The following is a 16,353-nucleotide window of genomic DNA, read 5'->3' on the forward strand; positions in this document are numbered from 1 at the left end:
ACTCCTGCATGAAAACAAAAATATCTGGTGATTTGGAGCTATCGCAATCGCAGATCTAGCTACAGCCTCTGTGTGCGTTTGTGTTTTCTGGACATTCTCTATGGACGTTAAGTTTTTGAATGCATTTTAGCAGGACCCTTTTTGTTTTTAGCTGGCAAACGCTAATTGGTTCCACCTGGAGTCAAATCCTCCACACATTCGAGTTTTCTAGGAAGAAAGCTCAAGAAACATGAGAAAACATGATATTTCTTTCTGTAAATATGACATTGGATGCATTTGCTGAACAGGAAGATTGAGCTTTTCTCTAAAACCACTTTCACAGTGATTTTTGTTGAACTTCACCCGAAATCCACAAAAATTTCCAGATACTCCTGGGTGAAAACAAAACTATCTGGTGTGTTGTGGCTATCTCAATCCCAGATCTTGCTACAGCCTCTGTGTGTGTTTCTGTTTTCTGGACATTCTCTATGGACTTTTCACTTTTGAATGCATTTTAGCATGTAAGGTTTTGTTTTTAGCTGCCAAACACTAATTGGTTCCACCTGGAGTCAAATCCTCCACACATTCGAGTTTTCTAGGAAGAAAGCTTCAGAAACCTGAGAAAACATGATATTTCTTTCTGTAAACATGACATTGGATGCATTTGCCGAACAGGAAGATTGTGCTTTTCCCCAAAACCACTTTCACGGTGATTTTTTGGTTAAATTTCACTTCCAAACTACAACAATTTGTCCAGATACTCCTGGATGAAAACACAACTATCTGGTGTGTTGTGGATATCTCAATCCCAGATCTTGCTACAGCCTCTGTGTGTGTTTGTGTTTTCTGGACATTCTCTATGGACTTTACGGTTTTGAATGCATTTTAGCATGTAAGGTTTTGTTTTTAGCCGCCAAAAGCTAATTGGTTCCACCTGGAGTCAAATCCTCCACACATTCGAGTTTTCTAGGAAGAAAGCTCCAGAAACCTGAGATAACCTGATATTTCTTTCTGTAAACATGACATTGGATGCAATTGCCAAACAGGAAGATTGTGCTTTTCTCCAAACCCACTTTCAGGGTGATTTTTTGGTTAAATTTCACATCATAACTACAACAATTTGTCCAGATACTCCTGCATGAAAACAAAACTATCTGGTGTGTTGTGGCTATCTCTATCCCAGATCTTGCTACAGCCTCTGTGTGTTTTTGTGTTTTCTGGACATTCTCTATGGACTTTACGGGTTTGAAAGCATTTTAGCATGTAAGGTTTTGTTTTCTGCTGGCAAACGCTAATTAGTTCCACCTGGAGTAAAATCCTCCACACATTCGAGTTTTCTAGGAAGAAAGTTTCAGAAACCTGAGAAAACATGATATTTCTTTCTGTAAACATGACATTGGATGCATTTGCCGAACAGGAAGATTGTGCTTTTCTCCAAAACCACTTTCACGGTGATTTTTTGGTTAAATTTCACTTCAAAACTACAACAATTTGTCTAGATACTCCTGGATGAAAACAAAGATATCTGGTGATTTTTAGCTATCTCAATCCCAGATCTTGCTACAGCCTCTGTGTGTGTTTTTCTTTTCTGGACATTCTCTATGGACTTTATGGTTTTGAATGCATTTTAGCAGGACCCTTTTTGTTTTCTGCTGGGAAACGCTAATTGGTTCCACCTGGAGTCAAATCCTCCACACATTCGAGTTTTCTAGGAAGAAAGCTTCAGAAACCTGAGAAAACATGATATTTCTTTCTGTAAACATGACATTGGATGCATTTGCCGAACAGGAAGATTGTGCTTTTCTCCAAAACCAATTTCACGCTGATTTTTTGGTTAAATTTCACTTCAAAACTACAGCAATTTGTCCAGATACTCCTGGATGAAAACAAAGATATCTGGTGATTTGTAGCTATCTCAATCCCAGATCTTGGAACAGCCTCTGTGTGTGTTTGTGTTTTCTGGACATTCTCTATGGACTTTACGGTTTTGAATGCATTTTTGCATGTAAGGTTTTGTTTTCTGCTGGCAAATGCTAATTGGTTCCACCTGGAGTCAAATCCTCCACACATTCGAGTTTTCTAGGAAGAAAGCTCCAGAAACCTGAGAAAACATGATATTTCTTTCTGTAAACATGACATTGGATGCATTTGCCGAACACGAAGATTGTGCTTTTCTCCAAAACCACTTTCACGGTGATTTTGTGGTTAAATTTCACTTCAAAACTACAACAATTTGTCTAGATACTCCTGGATGAAAACAAAACTATCTAGTGATTTTTCGCTATCTCAATCCCAGATCTTGCTAAAGCCTCTGTGTTTGTTTTTCTTTTCTGGACATTCTCTATGGACTTTAAGGTTTTGAATGCATTTTAGCAGGACCCTTTTTGTTTTCTGCTGGGAAACGCTAATTGGTTCCACCTGGAGTCAAATCCTCCACACATTCGAGTTTTCTAGGAAGAAAGCTTCAGAAACCTGAGAAAACATGATATTTCTTTCTGTAAACATGACATTGGATGCATTTGCCGAACAGGAAGATTGTGCTTTTCCCGAAAACCACTTTCACGGTGATTTTTTGGTTAAATTTCACTTCAAAACTACAACAATTTGTGTAGATACTCCTGGATGAAAACAAAGATATCTGGTGATTTGTAGCTATCTCAATCCCAGATCTTGATACAGCCTCTGTGTGTGTTTGTGTTTTCTGGACATTCACTATGGACTTTACAGTTTTGAATGCATTTTAACAGGACCCTTTTTGTTTTCTGCTGGGAAACGCTAATTGGTTCCACCTGGAGTCAAATCCTCCACACATTCAAGTTTTCTAGGAAGAAAGCTTCAGAAACCTGAGTAAACATAATATTTGTATTTGTAAACATGACATTGGATGCATTTGCCGAACAGGAAGATTGTGCTTTTCTCCAAAACCACTTTCACGGTGATTTTTTGATTAAATTTTACTTCAAAACCACAACAATTTGTCCAGATACTCCTGGATGAAAACAAAACTATCTGGTGTGTTGTGGCTATCTCAGTCGCAGATCTTGCTACAACCTCTGTGTGAGTTTGTGTTTTCTGGACATTCTCTATGGACTTTACGGTTTTGAATGCATTTTAGCATGTAACGTTTTGTTTTCTGCTGGCAAATGCTAATTGGTTCCACCTGGAGTAAAATCCTCCACACATTCGAGTTTTCTAGGAAGAAAGTTTCAGAAACCTGAGAAAACATGATATTTCTTTCTGTAAACATGACATTGGATGCATTTGCCGAACAGGAAGATTGTGCTTTTCTCCAAAACCACTTTCACGGTGATTTTTTGGTTAAATTTCACTTCAAAACTACAACAATTTGTCTAGATACTCCTGGATGAAAACAAAGATATCTGGTGATTTTTAGCTATCTCAATCCCAGATCTTGCTACAGCCTCTGTGTGTGTTTTTCTTTTATGGACATTCTCTATGGACTTTATGGTTTTGAATGCATTTTAGCAGGACCCTTTTTGTTTTCTGCTGGGAAACGCTAATTGGTTCCACCTGGAGTCAAATCCTCCACACATTCGAGTTTTCTAGGAAGAAAGCTTCAGAAACCTGAGAAAACATGATATTTCTTTCTGTAAACATGACATTGGATGCATTTGCCGAACAGGAAGATTGTGCTTTTCTCCAAAACCAATTTCACGCTGATTTTTTGGTTAAATTTCACTTCAAAACTACAGCAATTTGTCCAGATACTCCTGGATGAAAACAAAGATATCTGGTGATTTGTAGCTATCTCAATCCCAGATCTTGGAACAGCCTCTGTGTGTGTTTGTGTTTTCTGGACATTCTCTATGGACTTTACGGTTTTGAATGCATTTTTGCATGTAAGGTTTTGTTTTCTGCTGGCAAATGCTAATTGGTTCCACCTGGAGTCAAATCCTCCACACATTCGAGTTTTCTAGGAAGAAAGCTCCAGAAACCTGAGAAAACATGATATTTCTTTCTGTAAACATGACATTGGATGCATTTGCCGAACACGAAGATTGTGCTTTTCTCCAAAACCACTTTCACGGTGATTTTGTGGTTAAATTTCACTTCAAAACTACAACAATTTGTGTAGATACTCCTGGATGAAAACAAAGATATCTGGTGATTTGTAGCTATCTCAATCCCAGATCTTGATACAGCCTCTGTGTGTGTTTGTGTTTTCTGGACATTCACTATGGACTTTACAGTTTTGAATGCATTTTAACAGGACCCTTTTTGTTTTCTGCTGGGAAACGCTAATTGGTTCCACCTGGAGTCAAATCCTCCACACATTCAAGTTTTCTAGGAAGAAAGCTTCAGAAACCTGAGTAAACATAATATTTGTATTTGTAAACATGACATTGGATGCATTTGCCGAACAGGAAGATTGTGCTTTTCTCCAAAACCAATTTCACGCTGATTTTTTGGTTAAATTTCACTTCAAAACTACAGCAATTTGTCCAGATACTCCTGGATGAAAACAAAACTATCTGGTGATTTTTCGCTATCTCAATCCCAGATCTTGCTAAAGCCTCTGTGTTTGTTTTTCTTTTCTGGACATTCTCTATGGACTTTATGGTTTTGAATGCATTTTAGCAGGACCCTTTTTGTTTTCTGCTGGCAAACGCTAATTGGTTCCACCTGGAGTCAAATCCTCCACACATTCGAGTTTTCTAGGAAGAAAGCTTCAGAAACCTGAGAAAACATGATATTTCTTTCTGTAAACATGACATTGGATGCATTTGCCGAACAGGAAGATTGTGCTTTTCCCGAAAACCACTTTCACGGTGATTTTTTGGTTAAATTTCACTTCAAAACTACAACAATTTGTGTAGATACTCCTGGATGAAAACAAAGATATCTGGTGATTTGTAGCTATCTCAATCCCAGATCTTGATACAGCCTCTGTGTGTGTTTGTGTTTTCTGGACATTCACTATGGACTTTACAGTTTTGAATGCATTTTAACAGGACCCTTTTTGTTTTCTGCTGGGAAACGCTAATTGGTTCCACCTGGAGTCAAATCCTCCACACATTCAAGTTTTCTAGGAAGAAAGCTTCAGAAACCTGAGTAAACATAATATTTGTATTTGTAAACATGACATTGGATGCATTTGCCGAACAGGAAGATTGTGCTTTTCTCCAAAACCAATTTCACGCTGATTTTTTGGTTAAATTTCACTTCAAAACTACAGCAATTTGTCCAGATACTCCTGGATGAAAACAAAACTATCTGGTGATTTTTCGCTATCTCAATCCCAGATCTTGCTAAAGCCTCTGTGTTTGTTTTTCTTTTCTGGACATTCTCTATGGACTTTATGGTTTTGAATGCATTTTAGCAGGACCCTTTTTGTTTTCTGCTGGGAAACGCTAATTGGTTCCACCTGGAGTCAAATCCTCCACACATTCGAGTTTTCTAGGAAGAAAGCTTCAGAAACCTGAGAAAACATGATATTTCTTTCTGTAAACATGACATTGGATGCATTTGCCGAACAGGAAGATTGTGCTTTTCTCCAAAACCAATTTCACGCTGATTTTTTGGTTAAATTTCACTTCAAAACTACAGCAATTTGTCCAGATACTCCTGGATGAAAACAAAGATATCTGGTGATTTGTAGCTATCTCAATCCCAGATCTTGGAACAGCCTCTGTGTGTGTTTGTGTTTTCTGGACATTCTCTATGGACTTTACGGTTTTGAATGCATTTTTGCATGTAAGGTTTTGTTTTCTGCTGGCAAATGCTAATTGGTTCCACCTGGAGTCAAATCCTCCACACATTCGAGTTTTCTAGGAAGAAAGCTCCAGAAACCTGAGAAAACATGATATTTCTTTCTGTAAACATGACATTGGATGCATTTGCCGAACACGAAGATTGTGCTTTTCTCCAAAACCACTTTCACGGTGATTTTGTGGTTAAATTTCACTTCAAAACTACAACAATTTGTCTAGATACTCCTGGATGAAAACAAAACTATCTGGTGATTTTTCGCTATCTCAATCCCAGATCTTGCTAAAGCCTCTGTGTTTGTTTTTCTTTTCTGGACATTCTCTATGGACTTTAAGGTTTTGAATGCATTTTAGCAGGACCCTTTTTGTTTTCTGCTGGCAAACGCTAATTGGTTCCACCTGGAGTCAAATCCTCCACACATTCGAGTTTTCTAGGAAGAAAGCTTCAGAAACCTGAGAAAACATGATATTTCTTTCTGTAAACATGACATTGGATGCATTTGCCGAACAGGAAGATTGTGCTTTTCCCGAAAACCACTTTCACGGTGATTTTTTGGTTAAATTTCACTTCAAAACTACAACAATTTGTGTAGATACTCCTGGATGAAAACAAAGATATCTGGTGATTTGTAGCTATCTCAATCCCAGATCTTGATACAGCCTCTGTGTGTGTTTGTGTTTTCTGGACATTCACTATGGACTTTACAGTTTTGAATGCATTTTAACAGGACCCTTTTTGTTTTCTGCTGGGAAACGCTAATTGGTTCCACCTGGAGTCAAATCCTCCACACATTCAAGTTTTCTAGGAAGAAAGCTTCAGAAACCTGAGTAAACATAATATTTGTATTTGTAAACATGACATTGGATGCATTTGCCGAACAGGAAGATTGTGCTTTTCTCCAAAACCAATTTCACGCTGATTTTTTGGTTAAATTTCACTTCAAAACTACAACAATTTGTCTAGATACTCCTGGATGAAAACAAAACTATCTGGTGATTTTTCGCTATCTCAATCCCAGATCTTGCTAAAGCCTCTGTGTTTGTTTTTCTTTTCTGGACATTCTCTATGGACTTTAAGGTTTTGAATGCATTTTAGCAGGACCCTTTTTGTTTTCTGCTGGCAAACGCTAATTGGTTCCACCTGGAGTCAAATCCTCCACACATTCGAGTTTTCTAGGAAGAAAGCTTCAGAAACCTGAGAAAACATGATATTTCTTTCTGTAAACATGACATTGGATGCATTTGCCGAACAGGAAGATTGTGCTTTTCCCGAAAACCACTTTCACGGTGATTTTTTGGTTAAATTTCACTTCAAAACTACAACAATTTGTGTAGATACTCCTGGATGAAAACAAAGATATCTGGTGATTTGTAGCTATCTCAATCCCAGATCTTGATACAGCCTCTGTGTGTGTTTGTGTTTTCTGGACATTCACTATGGACTTTACAGTTTTGAATGCATTTTAACAGGACCCTTTTTGTTTTCTGCTGGGAAACGCTAATTGGTTCCACCTGGAGTCAAATCCTCCACACATTCAAGTTTTCTAGGAAGAAAGCTTCAGAAACCTGAGTAAACATAATATTTGTATTTGTAAACATGACATTGGATGCATTTGCCGAACAGGAAGATTGTGCTTTTCTCCAAAACCAATTTCACGCTGATTTTTTGGTTAAATTTCACTTCAAAACTACAGCAATTTGTCCAGATACTCCTGGATGAAAACAAAGATATCTGGTGATTTGTAGCTATCTCAATCCCAGATCTTGGTACAGCCTCTGTGTGTGTTTGTGTTTTCTGGACATTCTCTATGGACTTTACGGTTTTGAATGCATTTTAGCAGGACCCTTTTTGTTTTTAGCTGCCAAACGCTAATTGGTTCCACCTGGAGTCAAATCCTCCACACATTCGAGTTTTCTAGGAAGGAAGCTTCAGAAACCTGAGAAAACATGATATTTCTTTCTGTAAACATGACATTGGATGCATTTGCTGAACAGGAAGATTGTGCTTTTCTCCAAAACCACTTTCAGGGTGATTTTTTGGTTAAATTTCACTTCAAAACTACAACAATTTGTACAGATACTCCAGGATGAAAACAAAGATATCTGGTGATTTTTAGCTATCTCAATCCCAGATCTTGCTACAGCCTCCGTGTGTGTTTTTCTTTTCTGGACATTCTCTATGGACTTTAAGGTTTTGAATGCATTTTAGCAGGACTCTTTTTGTTTTGTGCTGGCAAATGCTAATTGGTTCCACCTGGAGTCAAATACTCCACACATTCGAGTTTTCTAGGAAGAAAGCTTCAGAAACCTGAGAAAACATGATATTTCTTTCTGTAAACATGACATTGGATGCATTTGCCGAACACGAAGATTGTGCTTTTCTCCAAAACCACTTTCACGGTGATTTTGTGGTTAAATTTCACTTCAAAACTACAACAATTTGTCCAGATACTCCTGGATGAAAACAAAACTATCTGGTGATTTTTAGCTATCTCAATCCCAGATCTTGCTACAGCCTCTGTGTGTGTTTGTGTTTTCTGGACATTCTCTATGGACTTTACGGTTTTGAATGCATTTTAGCATGTAAGGTTTTGTTTTTAGCTGGCAAATGCCAATTGGTTCCAGCTGGAGTCAAATACTCCACACATTCGAGATTTCTAGGAAGAAAGCTTCAGAAACCTAAGAAAACATGATATTTCTTTCTGTAAACATGACATTGGATGCATTTGACGAACAGGAAGACTGTGCTTTCCTCCAAAACCACTTTCACGGTGATTTTTGGTTAAATTTCACCTGAAATCCACAAGAATTTGTCCAGATACTCCTGGATGAAAACAAAACTATCTGGTGATTTGTAGCTATTACAATCCCAGATCTTGGTACAGCCTCTGTGCGTGTTTGTGTTTTCTGGACATTCTCTATGGACTTTACGGTTTTGAATGCATTTTAGCATGTAAGGTTTTGTTTTTAGCTGCCAAACGCTAATTGGTTCCACCTGGAGACAAATCCTCCACTCATTCGAGTTTTCTAGGAAGGAAACTTCTGAAACCTGAGAAAACATGATATTTCTTTCTGTAAACATAACATTGGATGCATTTTCTGAACAGGAAGATTGTGCTTTTCTCCAAAACAACTTTCACGGTGATTGTTTGGTTAAATTTCACTTCAAAACTACAAGAATTTGTCCAGATACTCCTGGATGAAAACAAAGATATCTGGTGATCTGTAGCTGTCTCAATCCCAGATCTTGCTACAGCCTCTGTGTGTGTTTGTGTTTTCTGGACATTCTCTATGGACTTTACGGTTTTGAATGCATTTTTGCATGTAAGGTTTTGTTTTTAGCTGCCAAACCCTAATTGGTTCCACCTGGAGTCAAATCCTCCACTCATTCGAGTTTTTTAGGAAGAAAGCTTCTGAAACCTGAGAAAACATTATATTTCTTTCTATAAACATGACATTGGATGCATTTGCCGAACAGGAAGATTGTGCTTTTCTCCAAAACCACTTTCACGGTGATTTTTTGGTTCAATTGCACTTCAAAACTACAACAATTTGTCTAGATACTCCTGGATGAAAACAAAGATATCTGGTGATTTGTAGCTATCTCAATCCCAGATCTTCCTACAGCCTCTGTGTGTGTTTTTCTTTTCTGGACATTCTCTATGGACTTTACGGTTTTGAATGCATTTTAGCAGGACCCTTTTTGTTTTCTGCTGGCAAATGCTAATTGGTTCCACCTGGAGTCAAATCCTCCACACATTCGAGTTTTCTAGGAAGAAAGCTTCAGAAACCTGAGAAAACATGATATTTCTTTCTGTAAACATGACATTGGATGCATTTGCCGATCAGGAAGATTGTGCTTTTCTCCAAAACCACACTCACGGTGATTTTTTGGTTAAATTTCACTTCAAAACTACAAGAATTTGTCCAGATACTCCTGGATGAAAACAAAACTATCTGCTGATTTTTAGCTATCTCAATCCCAGATCTTGCTACAGCCTCTGTGTGTGTTTTTCTTTTCTGGACTTTCTCTATGGACTTTACGGTTTTGAATGCATTTTAGCAGGACCCTTTTTGTTTTCTGCTGGGAAACGTTAATTGGTTCCACCTGGAGTCAAATCCTCCACACATTCGAGTTTTCTAGGAAGAAAGCTTCAGAAACCTGAGAAAACATGATATTTCTTTCTGTAAACATGACATTGGATGCATTTGCTGAACAGGAAGATTGTGCTTTTCTACAAAACCACTTTCATGGTTTTTTGGTTCAATTGCACTTCAAAACTACAACAATTTGTCTAGATACTCCTGGATGAAAACAAAACTATCTGGTGTGTTGTGGCTATCTCAATCCCAGATCTTGCTACAGCCTCTGTGTGTGTTTTTGTTTTCTGGACATTCTCTATGGACTTTACGGTTTTGAATGCATTTTAGCATGTAAGGTTTTGTTTTTAGCCGCCAAACGCTAATTGGTTCCACCTGGAGTCAAATCCTCCACACATTCGAGTTTTCTAGGAAGAAAGCTTCAGAAACCTGAGAAAACATGATATTTCTTTCTGTAAACATGACATTGGATGCATCTGCCGAACAGGAAGATGGTGCTTTTCTCCAAAACCTCTTTCACGGTGATTTTTTGGTTAAATTTCACTTCAAAACTACAACAATTTGTCCAGATACTCCTGCATGAAATCAAAATTATCTGGTGATTTGTAGCTATCGCAATCCCAGATCTTACTACAGCCTCTGTGTGTTTTTGTGTTTTCTGGACATTCTCTATGGACTTTACGGGTTTGAAAGCATTTTAGCATGTAAGGTTTTGTTTATAGCTGCCAAATGGTGATTGGTTCCACCTGGAGTCAAATCCGCCACACATTCGAGTTTTCTAGGAAGAAAGCTTCAGAAACCTGACAAAACATCATATTTCTATCTGTAAACATGACATTGGATGCATTTGCCAATTAGGAAGATTGTGCTTTCCTCCAAAACCACTTTCTCGGTGATTTTTTGGTTAAATTTCACTTCAAAACTACAACAATTTGTCCAGATACTTCTGGATGACAACAAAACTATCTGGTGTGTTGTGGCAATCTCAATCCCGGATCTTGCTACAGCCTCTGTGTGTGTTTTTCTTTTCTGGACATTCTCTATGGACTTTACGCTTTTGAATGCATTTTAGCAGGACCCTTTTTGTTTTCTGCTGGGAAACGTTAATTGGTTCCACCTGGAGTCAAATCCTCCACACATTCGAGTTTTCTAGGAAGAAAGCTTCAGAAACCTGAGAAAACATGATATTTCTTTCTGTAAACATGACATTGGATGCATTTGCTGAACAGGAATATTGTGCTTTTCTACAAAACCACTTTCATGGTTTTTTGGTTCAATTGCACTTCAAAACTACAACAATGTGTCTAGATACTCCTGGATGAAAACAAAACTATCTGGTGTGTTGTGGCTATCTCAATCCCAGATCTTGCTACAGCCTCTGTGTGTGTTTGTGTTTTCTGGACATTCTCTATGGACTTTACGGTTTTGAATGCATTTTAGTATGTAAGGTTTTGTTTTTAGCCGCCAAACGCTAATTGGTTCCACCTGGAGTCAAATCCTCCACACATTCGAGTTTTCTAGGAAGAAAGCTTCAGAAACCTGAGAAAACATGATATTTCTTTCTGTAAACATGACATTGGATGCATCTGCCGAACAGGAAGATGGTGCTTTTCTCCAAAACCTCTTTCACGGTGATTTTTTGGTTAAATTTCACTTCAAAACTACAACAATTTGTCCAGATACTCCTGCATGAAATCAAAATTATCTGGTGATTTGTAGCTATCGCAATCCCAGATCTTGCTACAGCCTCTGTGTGTTTTTGTGTTTTCTGGACATTCTCTATGGACTTTACGGGTTTGAAAGCATTTTAGCATGTAAGGTTTTGTTTATAGCTGCCAAATGGTGATTGGTTCCACCTGGAGTCAAATCCGCCACACATTCGAGTTTTCTAGGAAGAAAGCTTCAGAAACCTGACAAAACATCATATTTCTATCTGTAAACATGACATTGGATGCATTTGCCAATTAGGAAGATTGTGCTTTCCTCCAAAACCACTTTCTCGGTGATTTTTTGGTTAAATTTCACTTCAAAACTACAACAATTTGTCCAGATACTTCTGGATGACAACAAAACTATCTGGTGTGTTGTGGCAATCTCAATCCCGGATCTTGCTACAGCCTCTGTGTGTGTTTTTCTTTTCTGGACATTCTCTATGGACTTTACGCTTTTGAATGCATTTTAGCAGGACCCTTTTTGTTTTCTGCTGGGAAACGTTAATTGGTTCCACCTGGAGTCAAATCCTCCACACATTCGAGTTTTCTAGGAAGAAAGCTTCAGAAACCTGAGAAAACATGATATTTCTTTCTGTAAACATGACATTGGATGCATTTGCTGAACAGGAATATTGTGCTTTTCTACAAAACCACTTTCATGGTTTTTTGGTTCAATTGCACTTCAAAACTACAACAATTTGTCTAGATACTCCTGGATGAAAACAAAACTATCTGGTGTGTTGTGGCTATCTCAATCCCAGATCTTGCTACAGCCTCTGTGTGTGTTTGTGTTTTCTGGACATTCTCTATGGACTTTACGGTTTTGAATGCATTTTAGCATGTAAGGTTTTGTTTTTAGCCGCCAAACGCTAATTGGTTCCACCTGGAGTCAAATCCTCCACACATTCGAGTTTTCTAGGAAGAAAGCTTCAGAAACCTGAGAAAACATGATATTTCTTTCTGTAAACATGACATTGGATGCATCTGCCGAACAGGAAGATGGTGCTTTTCTCCAAAACCTCTTTCACGGTGATTTTTTGGTTAAATTTCACTTCAAAACTACAACAATTTGTCCAGATACTCCTGGATGAAAACAAAGATATCTGGTGATTTGTAGCTATCGCAATCCCAGATCTTGCTACAGCCTCTGTGTGTTTTTGTGTTTTCTGGACATTCTCTATGGACTTTACGGGTTTGAAAGCATTTTAGCATGTAAGGTTTTGTTTATAGCTGCCAAATGGTGATTGGTTCCACCTGGAGTCAAATCCGCCACACATTCGAGTTTTCTAGGAAGAAAGCTTCAGAAACCTGACAAAACATCATATTTCTATCTGTAAACATGACATTGGATGCATTTGCCAATTAGGAAGATTGTGCTTTCCTCCAAAACCACTTTCTCGGTGATTTTTTGGTTAAATTTCACTTCAAAACTACAACAATTTGTCCAGATACTTCTGGATGACAACAAAACTATCTGGTGTGTTGTGGCAATCTCAATCCCGGATCTTGCTACAGCCTCTGTGTGTGTTTGTGTTTTCTGGACATTCTCTATGGACTTTACGGTTTTGAATGCATTTTAGCATGTAACGTTTTGTTTTCTGCTGGCAAACGCTAATTGGTTCCACCTGGAGTCTAATCCTCCACTCATTCGAGTTTTCTAGGAAGAAAGTTTCAGAAACCTGAGAAAACATTATATTTCTTTCTGTGAAAATCACATTGGATGAATTTGCCGTACAGGAAGATTGTGCTTTTCCCCAAAACCACTTTCACGGTGATTTTTTGGTTCAATTTCACTTCAAAACTACAACAATTTGTCCAGATACTCCTGGATGAAAACAAAGATATCTGGTGATTTTTAGCTATCTCAATCCCAGATCTTGCTACAGCCTCTGTGTGTGTTTTTCTTTTCTGGACATTCTCTATGGACTTTAAGGTTTTGAATGCATTTTAGCAGGACCCTTTTTGTTTTTAGCTGCCAAACGCTAATTGGTTCCACCTGGAGTCAAATCCTCCACACATTCGAGTTTTCTAGGAAGAAAGCTTCAGAAACCTGAGAAAACATGATATTTCTTTCTGAAAACATGACATTGGATGCATCTGCCGAACAGGAAGATTGTGCTTTTCTCCAAAACCACTTTCACGGTGATTTTTTGGTTAAATTTCACTTCAAAACTACAGCAATTTGTGTAGATACTCCTGGATGAAAACAAAGATATCTGGTGATTTGTAGCTATCTCAATCCAAGATCTTCCTACAGCCTCTGTGTGTGTTTTTCTTTTCTGGACATTCTCTATGGACTTTACGGTTTTGAATGCATTTTAGCAGGACCCTTTTTGTTTTCTGCTGGCAAATGCTAATTGGTTCCACCTGGAGTCAAATCCTGCACACATTCGAGTTTTCTAGGAAGAAACTTCAGAAACCTGAGAAAACATGATATTTCTTTCTGTAAACATGACATTGGATGCATTTGCCGATCAGGAAGATTGTGCTTTTCTCCAAAACCACACTCACGGTGATTTTTTGGTTAAATTTCACTTCAAAACTACAAGAATTTGTCCAGATACTCCTGGATGAAAACAAAACTATCTGCTGATTTTTAGCTATCTCAATCCCAGATCTTGCTACAGCCTCTGTGTGTGTTTTTCTTTTCTGGACTTTCTCTATGGACTTTACGCTTTTGAATGCATTTTAGCAGGACCCTTTTTGTTTTCTGCTGGGAAACGTTAATTGGTTCCACCTGGAGTCAAATCCTCCACACATTCGAGTTTTCTAGGAAGAAAGCTTCAGAAACCTGAGAAAACATGATATTTCTTTCTGTAAACATGACATTGGATGCATTTGCTGAACAGGAATATTGTGCTTTTCTACAAAACCACTTTCATGGTTTTTTGGTTCAATTGCACTTCAAAACTACAACAATTTGTCTAGATACTCCTGGATGACAACAAAACTATCTGGTGTGTTGTGGCTATCTCAATCCCAGATCTTGCTACAGCCTCTGTGTGTGTTTGTGTTTTCTGGACATTCTCTATGGACTTTACGGTTTTGAATGCATTTTAGCATGTAAGGTTTTGTTTTTAGCCGCCAAACGCTAATTGGTTCCACCTGGAGTCAAATCCTCCACACATTCGAGTTTTCTAGGAAGAAAGCTTCAGAAACCTGAGAAAATATGATATTTCTTTCTGTAAACATGACATTGGATGCATCTGCCGAACAGGAAGATGGTGCTTTTCTCCAAAACCTCTTTCACGGTGATTTTTTGGTTAAATTTCACTTCAAAACTACAACAATTTGTCCAGATACTCCTGCATGAAATCAAAATTATCTGGTGATTTGTAGCTATCGCAATCCCAGATCTTGCTACAGCCTCTGTGTGTTTTTGTGTTTTCTGGACATTCTCTATGGACTTTACGGGTTTGAAAGCATTTTAGCATGTAAGGTTTTGTTTATAGCTGCCAAATGGTGATTGGTTCCACCTGGAGTCAAATCCGCCACACATTCGAGTTTTCTAGGAAGAAAGCTTCAGAAACCTGACAAAACATCATATTTCTATCTGTAAACATGACATTGGATGCATTTGCCAATTAGGAAGATTGTGCTTTCCTCCAAAACCACTTTCTCGGTGATTTTTTGGTTAAATTTCACTTCAAAACTACAACAATTTGTCCAGATACTTCTGGATGACAACAAAACTATCTGGTGTGTTGTGGCAATCTCAATCCCGGATCTTGCTACAGCCTCTGTGTGTGTTTGTGTTTTCTGGACATTCTCTATGGACTTTACGGTTTTGAATGCATTTTAGCATGTAAGTTTTTGTTTTCTGCTGGCAAACGCTAATTGGTTCCACCTGGAGTCAAATCCTCCACACATTCGAGTTTTCTAGGAAGAAAGCTTCAGAAAACAGAAAACATGATATTTCTGTCTGTAAACATGACATTGGATGCATTTGCCGAACAGGAAGATTGTGCTTTTCTCCAAATCCACTTTCAAGGTGATTTTTTTGTTAAATTTCACTTGAAAACTACAACAATTTGTCCAGATACTCCTGGATGAAAACAAAGATATCTGGTGATTTTTAGCTATCTCAATCCCGGATCTTGCTACAGCCTCTGTGTGTGTTTGCGTTTTCTGGACATTCTCTATGGACTTTACAGGTTTGAATGCATTTTAGCAGGACCCTTTTTGTTTTCTGCTGGCAAACGCTAATTAGTTCCACCTGGAGTCAAATCCACCGCACATTCGAGTTTTCTAGGAAGAAAGCTTCAGAAACCTGAGAAAACATGATATTTCTTTCTGTAAACATGACATTGGATGCATTTGCCGAACAGGAAGATTGTGCTTTTCTCCAAAACCACTTTCACAGTGATTGTTCGGTTAAATTTTACTTCAGAACTACAACAATTTGTCCAGATACTTCTGGATGAAAACAAAACTATCTGGTGTGTTGTGGCTATCTCAATCCCAGATCTTTCTACAGCCTCTGTGTGTGTTTGTGTTTTCTGGACATTCTCTATGGACTTTAAGGTTTTGAATGCATTTTAGCATGTAAGTTTTTGTTTTCAGCTGCCAAACGCTAATTGGTTCCACCTGGAGTCAAATCCTCCACACATTCGAGTTTTCTAGGAAGAAAGCTTCAGAAAACAGAAAACATGATATTTCTTTCTGTGAAAATCACATTGGATGAATTTGCTGAACAGGAAGATTGTGCTTTTCCCCAAAACCACTTTCACGGTGATTTTTTGGTTCAATTTCACTTCAAAACTACAACAATTTGTCCAGATACTCCTGGATGAAAACAAAGATATCTGGTGATTTTTAGCTATCTCAATCCC

Source organism: Oryctolagus cuniculus, chromosome 16 (genome assembly GCF_051225735.1).
Source record: "Oryctolagus cuniculus isolate XC-2025 breed Fujian yellow rabbit chromosome 16, ASM5122573v1, whole genome shotgun sequence".
Classification (NCBI taxonomy): domain Eukaryota; kingdom Metazoa; phylum Chordata; class Mammalia; order Lagomorpha; family Leporidae; genus Oryctolagus; species Oryctolagus cuniculus.